The following is a 14,998-nucleotide window of genomic DNA, read 5'->3' as shown; positions in this document are numbered from 1 at the left end:
AGATCAAACTTCTCAGCTCGTTTTGTAACACGTGCACAATATCAAAATGTTAACCATTTACCAAGTTATGCTCCAACCAATATCGTAATCAATATGACAAGACCAAAGCTTAATAAATTTATGAATTACAAGCAGCTTTACTGCTAAAATTTTGTTCAATCACAAATGTTCCTCGGTTTCAGCCGTGACCAATTCTGGCTGTTTCTCATAAAAAAAATATGGTGAAAAACCGTTTGACTGTGGTTTCAGTTAAAAAACCAACAGACCAAAATGTAACCAATTTTATGAAAAAAATGTGTTATCTTTCGTGAACAATACTTTGGATGGCCAAAAAAACAAACAACAGTACTCACAATAGCAAACAAGACCCGCGTTACTGGGGTAAGCAAGACAGCACAAACATAAAAGCAAACAGATAAATCAGTATTTCTCCATTTGATTTTTATTTTTTGAAATTATTTACTGTATATTTAATTTTCAATGTTCATGTAAAACACGAAATACAAGTGTTGGAGAATTACTGATGAAACAAAAAGCAACGGTACAAAACAACAATTTAAAACAACAAGTGTGGATAGAACTTTTTTCAAATAAACAATGACATTTCAAATAGATCGACGAATTCTGTCTGCTGTCTTCTGTCGGATGTATGGCATCTCATCTGAAAAAATGAAATGAAACAGTGTAAAAGACGAAACATTCTTATAACAATAGCAAATTAATGTTTACTCTGGTAAATTTTGGTTTCAATAATAACATTGGATTTTTACAAAAATGATAAATGCTTAATTTCAAAACATAACAAACATATTAACCATTCTCTCAGTTTTGATTTACAAATGACAGAGCAGTTCACTAAAACAGTGCTTAAAATCATGATTTATTGGACATTTCAAAATTTTCAAAATTTTTGACTTTGGATTTTCACCATAGCGCATTCGCGTTTTAGCTATATACCTACCAAAGCGCATTTGCGTTTAAACGATGTAGTTTTTTCACACTGAGTACCCCCCTAAGGCCTTACGAAACTTTTTTTACATTGATTTTAGAACGATTTAGTTGAATCTCAAAATTAAGCACACAAAGTGACGATGTACAAATATTTTGGGGTGACGAGATTTTGGCTCGCTCGCCCGACCAAACTAAAAGACTTATATATATACTTAAGTCTTTTAGTTTGGCTGGGCGGGGTAACCAAAAAGCTCGTCACCCTAAATTATTTGTACATCGTCACCTGGTTTGCTTAAATTTGTAAGTCGATTTGTCATAAAAAGAGTAAAATGTATGATAAGATGCTTAGCATCTTCAAATAATTTGACATTCATCTTTTGGTTTGACAAATAAAATGAGTAAAATTTATGATAAACTGCTTAGCATGTGTAAATAATTTGACATTCATCTTTCGGTTTGACAAATAATATAGTGAAATGTATGACAAATGCTAAATGTCATGAATCGATTTGACACTTAGCATTTTGTTTGACAACTGAAAGAGTGAAATGTATGACAAATGCTAAATGTCATGAATCTCTTTGACACATAGCTGTAATTTTGCTACCATAATGTGAAATAAGTACAAAGAGCAAAATCAAATCAAGTTGGTTCAGTGTTTCAGTATACCAAAGTACCAAGATAAGTTAACTTTACTGTTCATTGTAACTTTGAGATTTGTTTCTGATGAAATTTGGTGAAATTACTTACTTGTTATTGACAGAGCAGAACACACTGCATATTGGGTGAGCTTCAGGTAATATACCGTAATATAGGCAAGGTTACTCCTCACAAATCTGGAACAAAACATTTTATCAACAAAACTGCACATATTGCTTGTTAGTTTTTTACATTTTTCATTCCATTAAAAGCATGGCTAAGTGCACATTTAATCCACATCAACATTGTTGAAATAATCCTGAAAACAAAGTACTTCCTACATACAAACAGAAACAGAAAAACTGTTCACATGCAGAAGGTATTATGTTCCCAACATTTCTTATCATTCACAACAGGAACAAATTATGCATTTATGGCATTGGTAGATATCAAACACAAACTGAAAATTTATCTAATAGCAGTTCAATGTAATAAATCAAACACAGTGTCTGTTATTAGATAACCTATCAGTTTATAAAAATTATTCAAGGCATATTTCCAAACAGACTAAGCACTGAGATTATGATATGACAGTTAAATTCATGGAATTAATTTTGAGTGGTTTTACTTACTTGTAAATGTACTTTCTTGGGTACTGCCTTCAACCATTTTGATCACCAGCTTTCTGACACACAGGACGACTGCATCTGAACTGCCGTCTCTGGTTTAAAAAAAAATAATTTTCAACATATTTTTCAAACAAATCTTGCATGATTTGCCATTTCTTATTTCTGTCAGTTTGGTCCCTAAACAAAGTTAAAATCACTCAAAATGTGACATAAACAACACAAGAGATATGAATTAACACTGCTTACTTTGTTTTTGATATATCTAACCGAGAATTAAAGTTTCTAAAATCGGCTTCGAGAATGTTCCAAGCATTCTAAAACGAGCTGGGACCACTTTCTTTTGACAGATGTTTTTATGGAAAACAATAGATACATCGACAAAACTTGCTGGTAATATGATACATCATATATTTAGACATAATTTCGCATAAAACTTTTAAACATGCATGTCATATTTACCGCAGGAAAGCTGGAAATACGACCTTCACAATTTATTTTTCAAGATTGCCGACCAGCGCACAGCGAGAACTCTGCAATATGACGTCATACATATCACGTCATATCATTCCATGAATTGCATTATTTATTCATTTTTTTAACTTTTACGAAAATAAAGAAAATACACTCATTAAAAATAATTGAAATTATCTTAATTATGTATTATGTATCGTTTTATGAAATTAAACATTAGGAAAAAATAAAATGTTTGTTCATTTTCAGAAAAACGAAATCGAAAGTAGAAATATTTTCTGAAATTGAAAATGTTTAAAACCTCGTAAAATCATTTATATCTCTTGTATATGCATAAACCCGGCTTGATTCAATCGCGAAAACAGTATAGAAACTATAACTACCAAGGTCGTACCTTCAAACACAGAAAATATCCCAAGTTTTACACACAAAGAGTATTGTTTACATGGGTTCAACCGTATCCAAGTGAATACGACAGACAACATTTCCCTTATAATAATCAGCTCAGTATAGCTTGTACCGAAAATCGTAACATTAGTCTGTGATTGTTTTACTTTATTTCATGTTTTATTTTGCTTAAGTATCGTACTTTGTAGCATTTTACGATAAACTCTGTGTACGTTTGAGGAGTTATGCGCAGCGATTTGCACATATATATGACTATATGACCATTACTCGTTTGATAACTATGAGCAAGCATAGTTGTTCTTAAAGCTTAAGTGATTCCAACTAGATTACAATAGATAAACATAATAAAACACGAACAGTTCATACATTTTATTTTGTTACTATTCATTGTCTGTTCATCACTCAATTTATTGTTAACAACGTTTTGGCACAAACTGTCTCCCAAGCCTGGCGAAGAACTGGCGAAGTGCTTCGTGGTTCTGATTTTTCTCACTGTTGTCGCTGGTGCTGAGATCTTCAACACGCTTGTAACAGCACGTTTTGTCAACACTCGACAAGTCCTCATACAACAAACACACCAAACAGGGGTACAGTTCAGGGCACTGATGGCTTGCGGCTTTCTGTTCTGTTTTCTCAGCATCCCCTTTTTTGAAACAAATCAAACACAGATATAGTTTCGGACACGTGTGGATTTCAATTGCCATATTGATGTTCGCATTCAATTGCACACTGTCCATATTTTTCTGTTTTGCATCAGACCTTCTGAGCAACTTCTTCAAACACGTTTTGATGATTTTCTTGAATCCCAAAATTTGTATATACTAGATCAGTAGGTTTTGACAAGTATGACATGAGAAGAAAAGATAAGTTTTATAGATGAACTATATTCGTTCCACTCATTGCATTATTTTAAGCCATGGACCATGCAATCTACAATGCTAGGTACAGTGCTTGCTACTATGTTACTATGCTTCTATTTTTCAATCGAGATAAAACAAACAATCAAATTGCATTTCAACGCATTTATTCAAAGTTGAAACATCAAAACAATTGTTTGAACCTTTTCATTCGGAAAGCACTTAATGAAGTATCATAAATGTTTGAGCGAATTGAAAACTAATGTCAATTCTTTTTTTCGCTCACAAAAATGCTTGGTTCAATTTCGTCAATTTTTACTTCCTCGTCTACGGTCTCAATGTCTTCAAAATTATCACTATCATAACAGTAACCGTCACAAACGTAGCAATTTCTCATATAACAAGCTGCACCGTCTGGGTTGTCATCTTGCATAGACTCGATTTCAACATCTCGCAAATAATCTTCCGCCATTTCTATCATTTTATCATCTTCAGTGATATCATCCATGGGTTGCTGAGAACAAGATTCGCTTTTTTGCTCGTTTTCACTGGTATTCTCACAAGGCGTTGTTTGCTGTGTCGATGCTTGACTGGACATAATTGTTTGAGATTGTGTATGAAAAGTACCAAATTTTCAGCCCTTATAATATGAATAAAATAATTCACTAGTAAATCGCATTCCATGATATAAATCGAAAATAAAACTGACATTGAACTCGCTCACAATAGAAATATGACGGACATAAGCAACCTTAATTTACAAATTACCGGCTTCGTAGCGAGACTATGTATGGGTGATAACAAGCACGAGTCTACGTTCAAAGAAATCGTCTCAATACTTGACAATATCGAAAAAACATTTCTGCAAAACAAACTAGTAACGACTGAGTACCGCAAGAAATGTGGCGCACTACAGCAAAAGGTGTTTAGGTTGATCAGAGAGAACGATCGGTATAAGCAAACTCATGTGCACAACTTGAATACGGACGATAGTCAACTATTGCAGGACGAAGTTACACGCTTGACATTGAATCTGTCACAGCTGACTGCGGAAAACAATCAGCTTAAGCAAAATAACACTGCATTGGAAGACCAGGTTTTGCGCTTGAAATCTCAAACAGACAACCAGCAATTCTTAGACGAAGCTGCCTGTATGGAACTATTCAACGAAAACACTCAAGATTTTTCATGAATTACTTTACTTTTGCCACTTACAAGTGAATATTACGAAATTCAATAAAAAGCAATTTCAAAGCATTCGTTTTTATGTTTATTTTATGTTATCATAAGTCTTAAGAACGCAAATCTCAGTACGTTGTGCTTAAACTGTTCTCTTGCGCTTTGCTTGATTCTGGCCAGATAATCTTTTCCTTCTGAGTTACTATTGTTTATTTTACCCAATCTTTTGTAGTAACGTTTTATGTTTCTTCTATTCATTTTTTGTGCCGGGTGGTTTATCCAACAAGCAGGACAAAAGCCGTTGTACTTATCAAAACAGCTTGGACACGCGGAATGTTCGAATGCACATTGTTTCATAACGAGCAAGAGATAGTCAATGTTACTGTAGCCACCGCACCAATGGCAAGCTCTGAAACGTTTTCCGAGTCTCTTATCATACGAAATACATTTTGAGTTTTTTGGACCGTTGTTGTGAGCCATACTTTATTTAAGAGGTTCAAAAATATTTCACTTATATAGTGTCAAGTCAATTTCATTCAGTTTATGTAATTCAAATGTTTTGACAACAGTAACATGGCAAGTCTTAACCGTTGGTGACACAACAAACTATTGTCTATATTTGCTGCGTTTTACACATTTACGAAAACACAAGACAAAGAATATTTCATTTTTTCATGTTTATTTTACAATTGAATCGTTATCTACAAAAACTTGAAACATCATAACACACTAAATGTCTCCAAAGTCCTGATACTCAGAGTCCCCAGGTTCATTGTTCATAAGTATGGTTTTATCGTTTCCCACATATAGCCTATGTGTTTCAACAAGAAATCGTTTAGAATCTCAGGTTCAGCATAATCGTTTGAACTGTGTCTCAGTGCTGTCCTCGCTTCTTCCGTCTCACAATACTTGATCTCTCTGTACATTTCAACGCACCTCCTGATCTGGTCTGCCTCATATTTTGACTCCTGAATATTGTATATTTGTTCAAGTATTTTCGCAACTTGATCATGATCCAAAGGGGAAGCCGGCGAAGAATTTTCAAGATCATCGCTAAAATTCCCATTCTCGATATCGTCGTCATCTGAAAAGACAATAGCTGTAGCTTCATCTTTTCCTTCCCATGCCTTGAACCTCTTCCTTATCGGGCTATCATGTGGAGTAAGAACGTCTGCTTTTACTTTTACTGCGCTGAATTCTTTCTCATCCATGCTCACATCCATACTAGGCTCTGCCGCATCTCGCAAATAGTCTTCTGCCATTGCTTGTAGTTTTTCGTCTTCAGTTTAGTAGTGCTGAGGAGATGATTTGCTTGACATGTTGTAGATTGTAGATTGTTTGTAAACAGTGCACAATTTGGAGACCTTATAATAGCAAAAAAATAATTCATCGATATTATTCATCGTCAAAACTTTCATATTAGTTTTATGTTCATTTATTTCAAATAGAAGCACATTGTAGCTTTTTGCATAAATATCACACAAGATCCATACAGTCATTGTCCTTGTCAAACACACCAACTCTCATCGATTCGGTTTGTTGGGGGGAGGTATTGCTGTAGTCTATTTTCTGTTTTTTTACAATGTTATCAATCTCACAATTGTCCACTTTTCTTTTCATTCCCGCATTGGAACTGGAATCGTTCAAATCCATCTGCGGTTTGAACATTTCATAATAATTCATGAACATTTCCTTATCCAACATATCAATGCTCATCGATTCGGTTGTCGATTGTTGCGGGTAGGTATTGCTGTTGTCTGGTTTCTGTGTTTTTACTGTGTTAGCCATCTCACCCATCTCCATCTTCTGTCTGTACAATTAACAATCGTCGCATTGGCAGTTCTCGGCACAGAAATTGCAGCGGTACTCATCGAAAAAATCATGGCATGAAATGGGGGTATCACCCTTGTTTTGATATTCCAAAAAACATTTCATTAGCTTTGCCATGATTTCTTTGCAGTTTGGGTTTGCAGTATTTTGCAATGTTTTGCAGTCTTTTGCTTTTATACCCATTAGAGCTTTGCATTATAAAAAGGCGAACATCAACAAGTCACTTTTGAACTTTTTCCTTGTGATTTTCTTAATGGTGGCGAGGTAATCATGCCTCATCTCTCTCAATAACCAGTCGTTAGTTTCTATTTTACCCAATTTCTTGTAGTATCGTTTCCTTTCCTTAATGTGTGCTAACGCAACTGGATGGTTCAACCAACAAGCAGGACAAGAGCCATTGTATTTATCAAAACAGCTTGGACACGCGGAATGTTCGAACACACAGTTTTTCATAACGAGTAAGAGATAGTCAATGTTACTGTATCCACCACACCACTCACAACATCGAAAACGTTTTCCGAATCTCTTATCATACGAATATTTTGACATGTTTGACATGTTTGGATCTGTATCGGCTGTCATATTGTATGTCTTTGTAGCCACCACAAATAATGGAATACAGAAAACGGGGGTGAAAATAAGGGGGGGATTTTCAACAAGGGGAGGGGGCCTTTTCTATCAGTCTATTTCCCCAAGTCCATTCCATTTCCATTTTAATTTTTCAAACATCAAAACAAAACTTTCCAGTTTGCTGGTTTATTAGTTTGTCATACCTTTCAAAATTATCGGTGAATCATTCGCTCATGTTGAAATACAAATGTTAGTGCATTTCTACTCTGGACAAATCGTCGATTAGAAATCAGTTAGATGTGTTCTCATTACATATGAGAGAAATATACACTTGAAGACCGATGGTATTGTTTATGGTTATTCTTATAGAGGGGTCCTTCCCACGAAAAGAGTCATTTTCATCTTTTTGTCAGGACTGTTCAATGTTTGAAATAGTTATGGCATTTGAAGCAAGTATGACGTTGTGCGTATTTTCAGCAGCTTTTTATTTCTAGTATTTTCTACCTTTTAATAATTATTTTCGGATGATACTCACATATAGGATATTGTCAGAAGTTGAATGAAATTTCATATTATGAAATTTAAACGATTTATGGATATATTTGAAAGTTTTTGGATATCTTTTTCGGTGGGTTGTGGTTGGGGGGGGGGGTGTAGTAAGGGGGTCAAAACAACGCAACGGACACCTGTGGAATATGCCAGTATTCAGCGCTTTCAGTTTCACCACAAGTTTTGTTTGATGGTAAACTCAACCCGAAAGTATCTGCACACTGAAATTTTGACTTAGAGCGAGCCTACGTAATTGTAAAGTTACACACATATCTTGCATTATATCATTGATACTGTGACATGTAATGAATTCTCATTAGATTTTCAAGTTTATCCATTTATTATAATCAGATCATTTTAAATTAAAGAAACGTTCTCTCCGTTAACCAAGCTACAAATTCCGTAGCTTTCGTGCATGGGGACAAGTTAATAAATACCCAAAACATGTGTCGAACGGTTTGTAATAACAGTATAAGACAAATGGGTTTTTATATATTGATGTATTTTTTTCTTTAATCAGTTTATACCCGTTTTGCCTATTAAGATTGCATTTTATTAAACATATTTTATAGATTTATTTAAAGATATTATTGTTGGCTGATCCATTTTTATTACTTGAGTCTCCATGGTACAGCACCGAGCCCTATTTCAATACTGACGTCGCATTTCCGTGCGAAAACAGGTAGAGGATATTTGCTGAATTCAGTGTAAGATCGTGTTTTATTTCACTCGTGGTCACAGGAAAAAATATTTTTCGCGTGGCATAGCCACGGGTGAAAATATTATTTTTCTGTGACAACAAGTGAAAAATAATATACGATCTTACACTGAATTGAACAGATTTTCTTTTTATTTCATGCATTTATCGTGTTTTTTTCCATATATTTCCCCGCTGGAGTACATTTTGTTTGACGACAATCCCTTTCTGTGGCCTCTTTGCGAATGTAAATAACTACGGCCTAACCGCTATGTCAAGGTTACTTCCTTTTCGCGCGAGTACTCCGTCCACTAAAAAAAGTTCCACACTTTTTCGAAACGGTTGTTATCAATCAATCAATCAACAACAAAAAAACATTTATTGAGGCACAAAACAAGTATTTACTCAAAAGCATCTCGGAAATAAAAACAAATACATCGCAGAAATACATTTAAATAAAACTTGAGCATGTGGCATATTTTGTACATTCAAGAACAATTTCAACAGATTTAAATGAACACAGATGGACTTATAAAAATTGTGTTTGCGTAAAGGCAACGGAAGTCTGCGTGTAGTGTTTTTCGTAGTTTATATATCTATTCACTGTCGCTCTCAGACTCTGTATCTTATGGTATTTTTTCGGGGTGAATTCATGCTCAGTACAGCCGAAGGGTGTTTTGTTGTTGAGACAGCAAATTAGTTTCATATCGATTTAAGTTGAATGTCACTTTTCTGTTATATTTTGGGTGTACGAAGACCCCAGAGGAAATGTCGAGGATATGCCCGAAGATGCCTAGTAAGGCTAGTTGGTTTTCAATCTGCTTTAATTGTTCAGGTTGTTATGGCCGATGATCTGAACTATTTGATAAAACGGGACTCCTTTATCGTTCAGCTTTTTGACGAGCTTTTTCTGTGCATTATTTTTAAAAAGAACTAGAGATTGCTTTTTTGAAAAAATGATTGTCTCCCCTATTGTGAGGTCGTAGTTGAGAACAGATATATGACGGACATGAAATTTGAAATTGTGGACTGGACACGAACCAAATAGTGAAGAGAAAAAAGTGTTGTTGATTAATCTTGGAAAATGTGAACAAAGTCTGCATTGTATGAAGTTCTTGGGCGCAAGCGTTATTCATTTATTGATCGGAAACCATTTTTCAGCTCAAGGTCATCGTGACATTGACCTTTGACCTACTGATCATCAAGAGGAATCATCTTCATGACCAACTTGCATACAAAGTATTAAGTTCTTGGTTGCAAGTGTTCTTTAGTTACTGAGCGGTAACTGTTCTTCCCCTCAAGGTCACGGCAACCTTGACCTTCGACCTACTGATCTCAAAATCAATAGGGGTCATCTACTAGTCATGACCGACTAGCATACCAAGTATTAAATTCCTGGGTGCAAGCGTTCTACATTTATCGAGCAGAAAGTGTGACGAACAGACTGACTGACTGACTAACGGACTGAACACAAAATCAATAGGGGTCATCTATTAGTCATGACCAATTTGCATACTAAGTATGAAGTTCCTGTGTGCAAGCGTTGTTTAGTAACTTAGCGGAAACCATTTCCTCACCTCAAGGTCACGGTGACCTTGACATTTGACCTACTGATCTCAACATCAATAGGAGTCGTCTACTAGTCATGATCAACTAGCATACAAAGTGTTACGTTCCTGGGTACAAGTATTCTTTAGTTATTGAGCAGAAACCATTTTAAGCTTAAGGTCACATCCAACATATCGTTTTTTTACCTGAAGGTAACCTTTACCTTTGACCTTTTGAACTACAAATCAATAGGGGTCATCTTCTAGTCATGAACAACTAGTAAACCAAGTATGAAGTTCCTGGACTCAAAGGATCTTTAGTTATTGAGCGGAAACCGTTTCTTTATCTCAAGGTCACGGCGACCTTGACTTTCGACCTATTAATCTATAAATCAATAGGGGTCATTTACTAGTCATGACCAATTAGCATACAAAGTATGAAGGTTCTGGGTTCAAGCGTTCTTTATTTAATGAGCTGAAACTGGTCTTTACCTCAAGGTACTAGTCATGACCAATTAGCATACAAAGTATGAAGGTTCTGGGTTCAAGCGTTCTTTATTTAATGAGCTGAAACCGTTTCTTGACCTCAAGGTCACAGTGACCTTGACCCTTGACTTACTGATCTCAAAATTTATAAGAAGTATCTACTAGTCATGACTAACTAGCATATTAAGTATGCAGTTCCTGGGTACAAGCGTTCTTTAGTTATTGAGCAGAAATCATTTTTAAGATTAAGGTCACTGCCAACATATCGTTTTTTACATGAAGGTAACCTTGACCTTTGACCTTTATCTCAAAATCAATAGGGGTCATCTACTAGTCATGAACAACTAGCATACCAAGTATGAAGTTCCTGAACCTTAAGGATCTTTAGTTATTGAGCGGAAACCGTTTCTTCACCTCAAGGTCACGGCGATCTTGACCTTTGACAAAGGGGACCCCAAAATCAATAGGGGTCCTCTACTGTTCATGACCAACTAGCATACCAAGTACGAAGTTCCTGGGTGCAAGCGTTCTATAGTTATTGAGCGAAAACGAAGTGTGACGTAGTGACTGTCTGACGGACTGATGTACTGTCTGACGGACAGGGCAAAAACAATATGTCTCCCCATGAATGGGGGGACATAAAAATGAATTGTTGAATTGATGAAGGTAAACCATTGAAAGAAATTGGTCAAATTCAAAATGCTAGTGCATTCATGTACGCGGGTAGAGTTTGTAGGTAGAAATGATCTATCAACTCTATTTCTAGCACATGTGGCCAAGTAAATATTCAACCGATGCCTACTTAACTGGTTAATTGTAACAATAAGTGTTCCATCAAATAGTTCATACATAAATTGGTACGTGTATGCTCTTATATAATAGTTATAATCAATCGCAAACATGATTTTTTATCAAAACCATTGCATAATTTGATTTTGACAATTCCATACGATTCGGCCAATGTGTCTTCTATTGCAGTACAGATGACAACAAACATGTACTCTACGTGTTACATACATGCACTTTTTCAAGTCAAGGGGAGCAAATCTTATAAAAGAAAATAGTCCCGAGTTGCCTGTACAGAGTAAAATGATCAAATGTTATCATTTCACTCGACCCAGAGTAAAATGCTCAAGTTACCGTTCACCAATATTTTTCAATCTTTCACCGATATGCATGAAATAATAATAAATCACTAACTTGGTCCGAACATTGCACTAGCATCTACGCAACTATTAAATAACTTGGTCCGAACATTGCACTAGCATCTACGCAACTATTCAATAACTTGGTCCGAACATTGCACAAGCATCTACGCAACTAATCAATAAATTGGTCCGAACATTGCACTAATATAAACGCAACTAATCAATAACTTGGACAGAACATTGCACTAACATAAACGCAACTAATCAGTTACTTGGACCGAACATTGCACTAGCATATACGGAACTAATCAATAACTTAGTCCGAACATTGCACTGGCATATACGCAACTAATCAATAATTTGGTCCGAACATTGCACTAGCATATACGCAACTAACCATTTACTTGGTCCGAATATTGCACTTACATACAATCAATTAATCAATAACTTTGTCCGAACATTGCACTAACATATACGCAACTAACCAATCACGTTGGTCCGAACATTGCACTAACAAATACGCAATTTATCAATAACTTGGTCCGAACATTACACTAACATATACGCAACTAATCAATCACTTGGACCAAACATTGCACTAACATAAACGCATCTAATCAATAACTTTGTCCGAACATTGCACTAACATATACGCAACTAACCATTTACTTGGTCCGAATATTGCACTTACATACAATCAATTAATCAATAACTTAGTCCGAACATTGCACTAGCATATACGCAACTAACCAATCACTTGGTCCGAACATTACACTAACATATACGCAACTAATCAATCACTTGGACCAAACATTGCACTAACATATACGCATCTAATCAATAACTTGGACCGAACATTGCACTAACATATACGCAACTAATCGATTTGTTGGACCGAACATTGCTTTAGCATATACAAAATTAATCAATTACTTTGTCCGAACATTGCTTTAGCATACACGCAGCTAATCAATAACTTTGTCAGAACATTGCACTTACATAAACGCAAATAATCAATAACTTGTCCGAACATTGCAGTTACATATTCGCAACTAATCAATCACTTGTTCCGAACATTGCACTTACATATACGCAACCAATCAATAACTTGGTCCAAACAACTTTGTCCGAACATTGCACTAACATATACGCAACTAATCAATAGCTTGGTCCGGATATTGCACTAATTTATACGCAACTAATTAATAACTTGGTCCGAACATTGCATTAACAAATACACAACTAATCAATAACTTGGTCCGAACATTGCAATAACATATACGCAACTAACCAATTACTTGGTCCGTTGCACTAACATATACGCAACTAACCAATCACTTGGTCCGAACATTGCACTAACATATGCGCAACTAATCAACCACTTGGACCGAACATTGCACTAACATATACGCATCTAATCAATAACTTCGACCAAACATTGCACTTAAATATACGCAACTAATCAAATAGTTATGACCGAACATTGCTTTAGCATATACACAATTGATCAATAACTTTGTCCGAACATTCCAATCTTTTAAGTGTTAGTAACGCTGTTAGCTATAAATTATTAATTTGCAACCGTAAAAGTTCTCAAAACATAATAACTGTGAGAGTGCAGCTATTCTAACAGTGTAGTAAGCCGTCAGTTTATGATGTCTTAAAATTGTGACTCGAAATCATATAACGCATGTAAATCATAAGTGTACATTCATGTTTTTACCCGTGAGTTTGCACATGGTTCTATTCTGTAAGGTTTAATGCGCATGTATATTTACCCGAGAGTTTGCACATGGTTCTATTCTGTAAGGTTTAATGCGCATTTATATTTACAAGATTCTTAAGAATCTTTGTTTCCTTCAGTTGTCTTCAAATTTGTCCACCAGCGTCAAAATATGGTATTCCATTGTTAACCTTTCACAAAATGGAAGTTTAATATTTCTCTCATGATGTCAGCTAATTTATAGAGAAAAACTACCAGATAGTTTCAACTAGTTTTCTTTAAATAAACAAAATCTTCACATAACAGTCTGGCAGAATATATAGTATACATATAGGTATATAAAGTTATTTAATATATGTTTGTGGTCGTGAAGGCCATGTCAATGTGTTTTTAAAATATAAATAAGCATGGTATTTGGTTGCTATATGGTCATATTATGTCGACTGTTCGAGCAGCAACCAGATTGCATCTTTGAATATTGTGTTATGGCCCTGATTGTATGATTGTCAATTTTATTAATCACGGTACAATTTTAATGGGCATTCTCCACTCTCGAGTTTGATCAACAACCGTAAACACTTATTAAAACGATATGGCCCTTGATTGTAAACAAAAACTTACTGAAAACATCTTTAAGTCACACTGATAACTAAGACGTAGCATCAGTAGGTCAATACGTAACATCAGGTGGTCAAGACGTACATCAGGTGATCAAGACGTCACATCAGGTGGTCAATACGTAACATCAGGTGGTCAAGACGTACATCAGATGGTCAATACGTAACATCAGGTGGTCAAGACGTAACATCAGGTGGTCAAGACGTACATCAGATGGTCAAGACGTACATCAGGTGGTCAAGACGTACATCAGATGGTCAAGACGTACATCAGGTGGTCAAGACGTACATCAGATGGTCAAGACGTACATCAGATGGTCAAGACGTACATCAGGTGGTCAAGACGTACATCAGATGGTCAAGACGTACATCAGCTGGTCAAGACGTCACATCAGGCCCCAATTTCTCGAAACTTCTTTAGTCCCTTATAACAGGATTAAGCTAAGCTCACTATTTTTGTTTTTCTATAATATGCATTATATATATTTCTTTAGGAAGTTTTAGATGTTAAATAAGAAATACTTGTATGATAATCACAATAAACCATTTTTCATTTACCAAAATCAATTCTAAGTAATGTATTTTGGCGAACTGAAATATGGTACTTAAGTCTGTTAAGCTTAAGAAGTTTCGAGAAATTGGGGCCAGGTGGTAAAGACGTAACATCAGGTGGTCAAGACGTAAGATCAGGTGGTAA

At 35.4% G+C, this 14,998-nt stretch overlaps 1 long non-coding RNA gene across 2 annotated transcripts; it reads right to left on the bottom strand.

Annotated features, from left to right (window-relative positions):
• Window positions 1–529: 529 nt before the first annotated feature.
• LOC128218939 (uncharacterized) lies at window positions 530–3,146 on the bottom strand. Of its 2 annotated transcripts, XR_008258515.1 has the most exons (5): window positions 3,085–3,146; window positions 2,679–2,749; window positions 2,223–2,311; window positions 1,702–1,787; window positions 530–661 (listed from the first exon to the last, which is right to left on the bottom strand). It is a non-coding gene; the product is annotated as an uncharacterized LOC128218939 (long non-coding RNA). The 2 variants fall into 2 exon arrangements; XR_008258514.1 differs by lacking the exon at window positions 3,085–3,146 and having other exon boundaries at window positions 2,679–2,879.
• Between the last annotated feature and the right edge of the window lie 11,852 nt (window positions 3,147–14,998).

This window comes from Mya arenaria, chromosome 15 (assembly GCF_026914265.1).
Source record: "Mya arenaria isolate MELC-2E11 chromosome 15, ASM2691426v1".
In the NCBI taxonomy this organism is placed as follows: domain Eukaryota; kingdom Metazoa; phylum Mollusca; class Bivalvia; order Myida; family Myidae; genus Mya; species Mya arenaria.
Note: the sequence above shows the minus strand (reverse complement) of the source record. Positions and strands in the feature narration are given on the sequence as shown.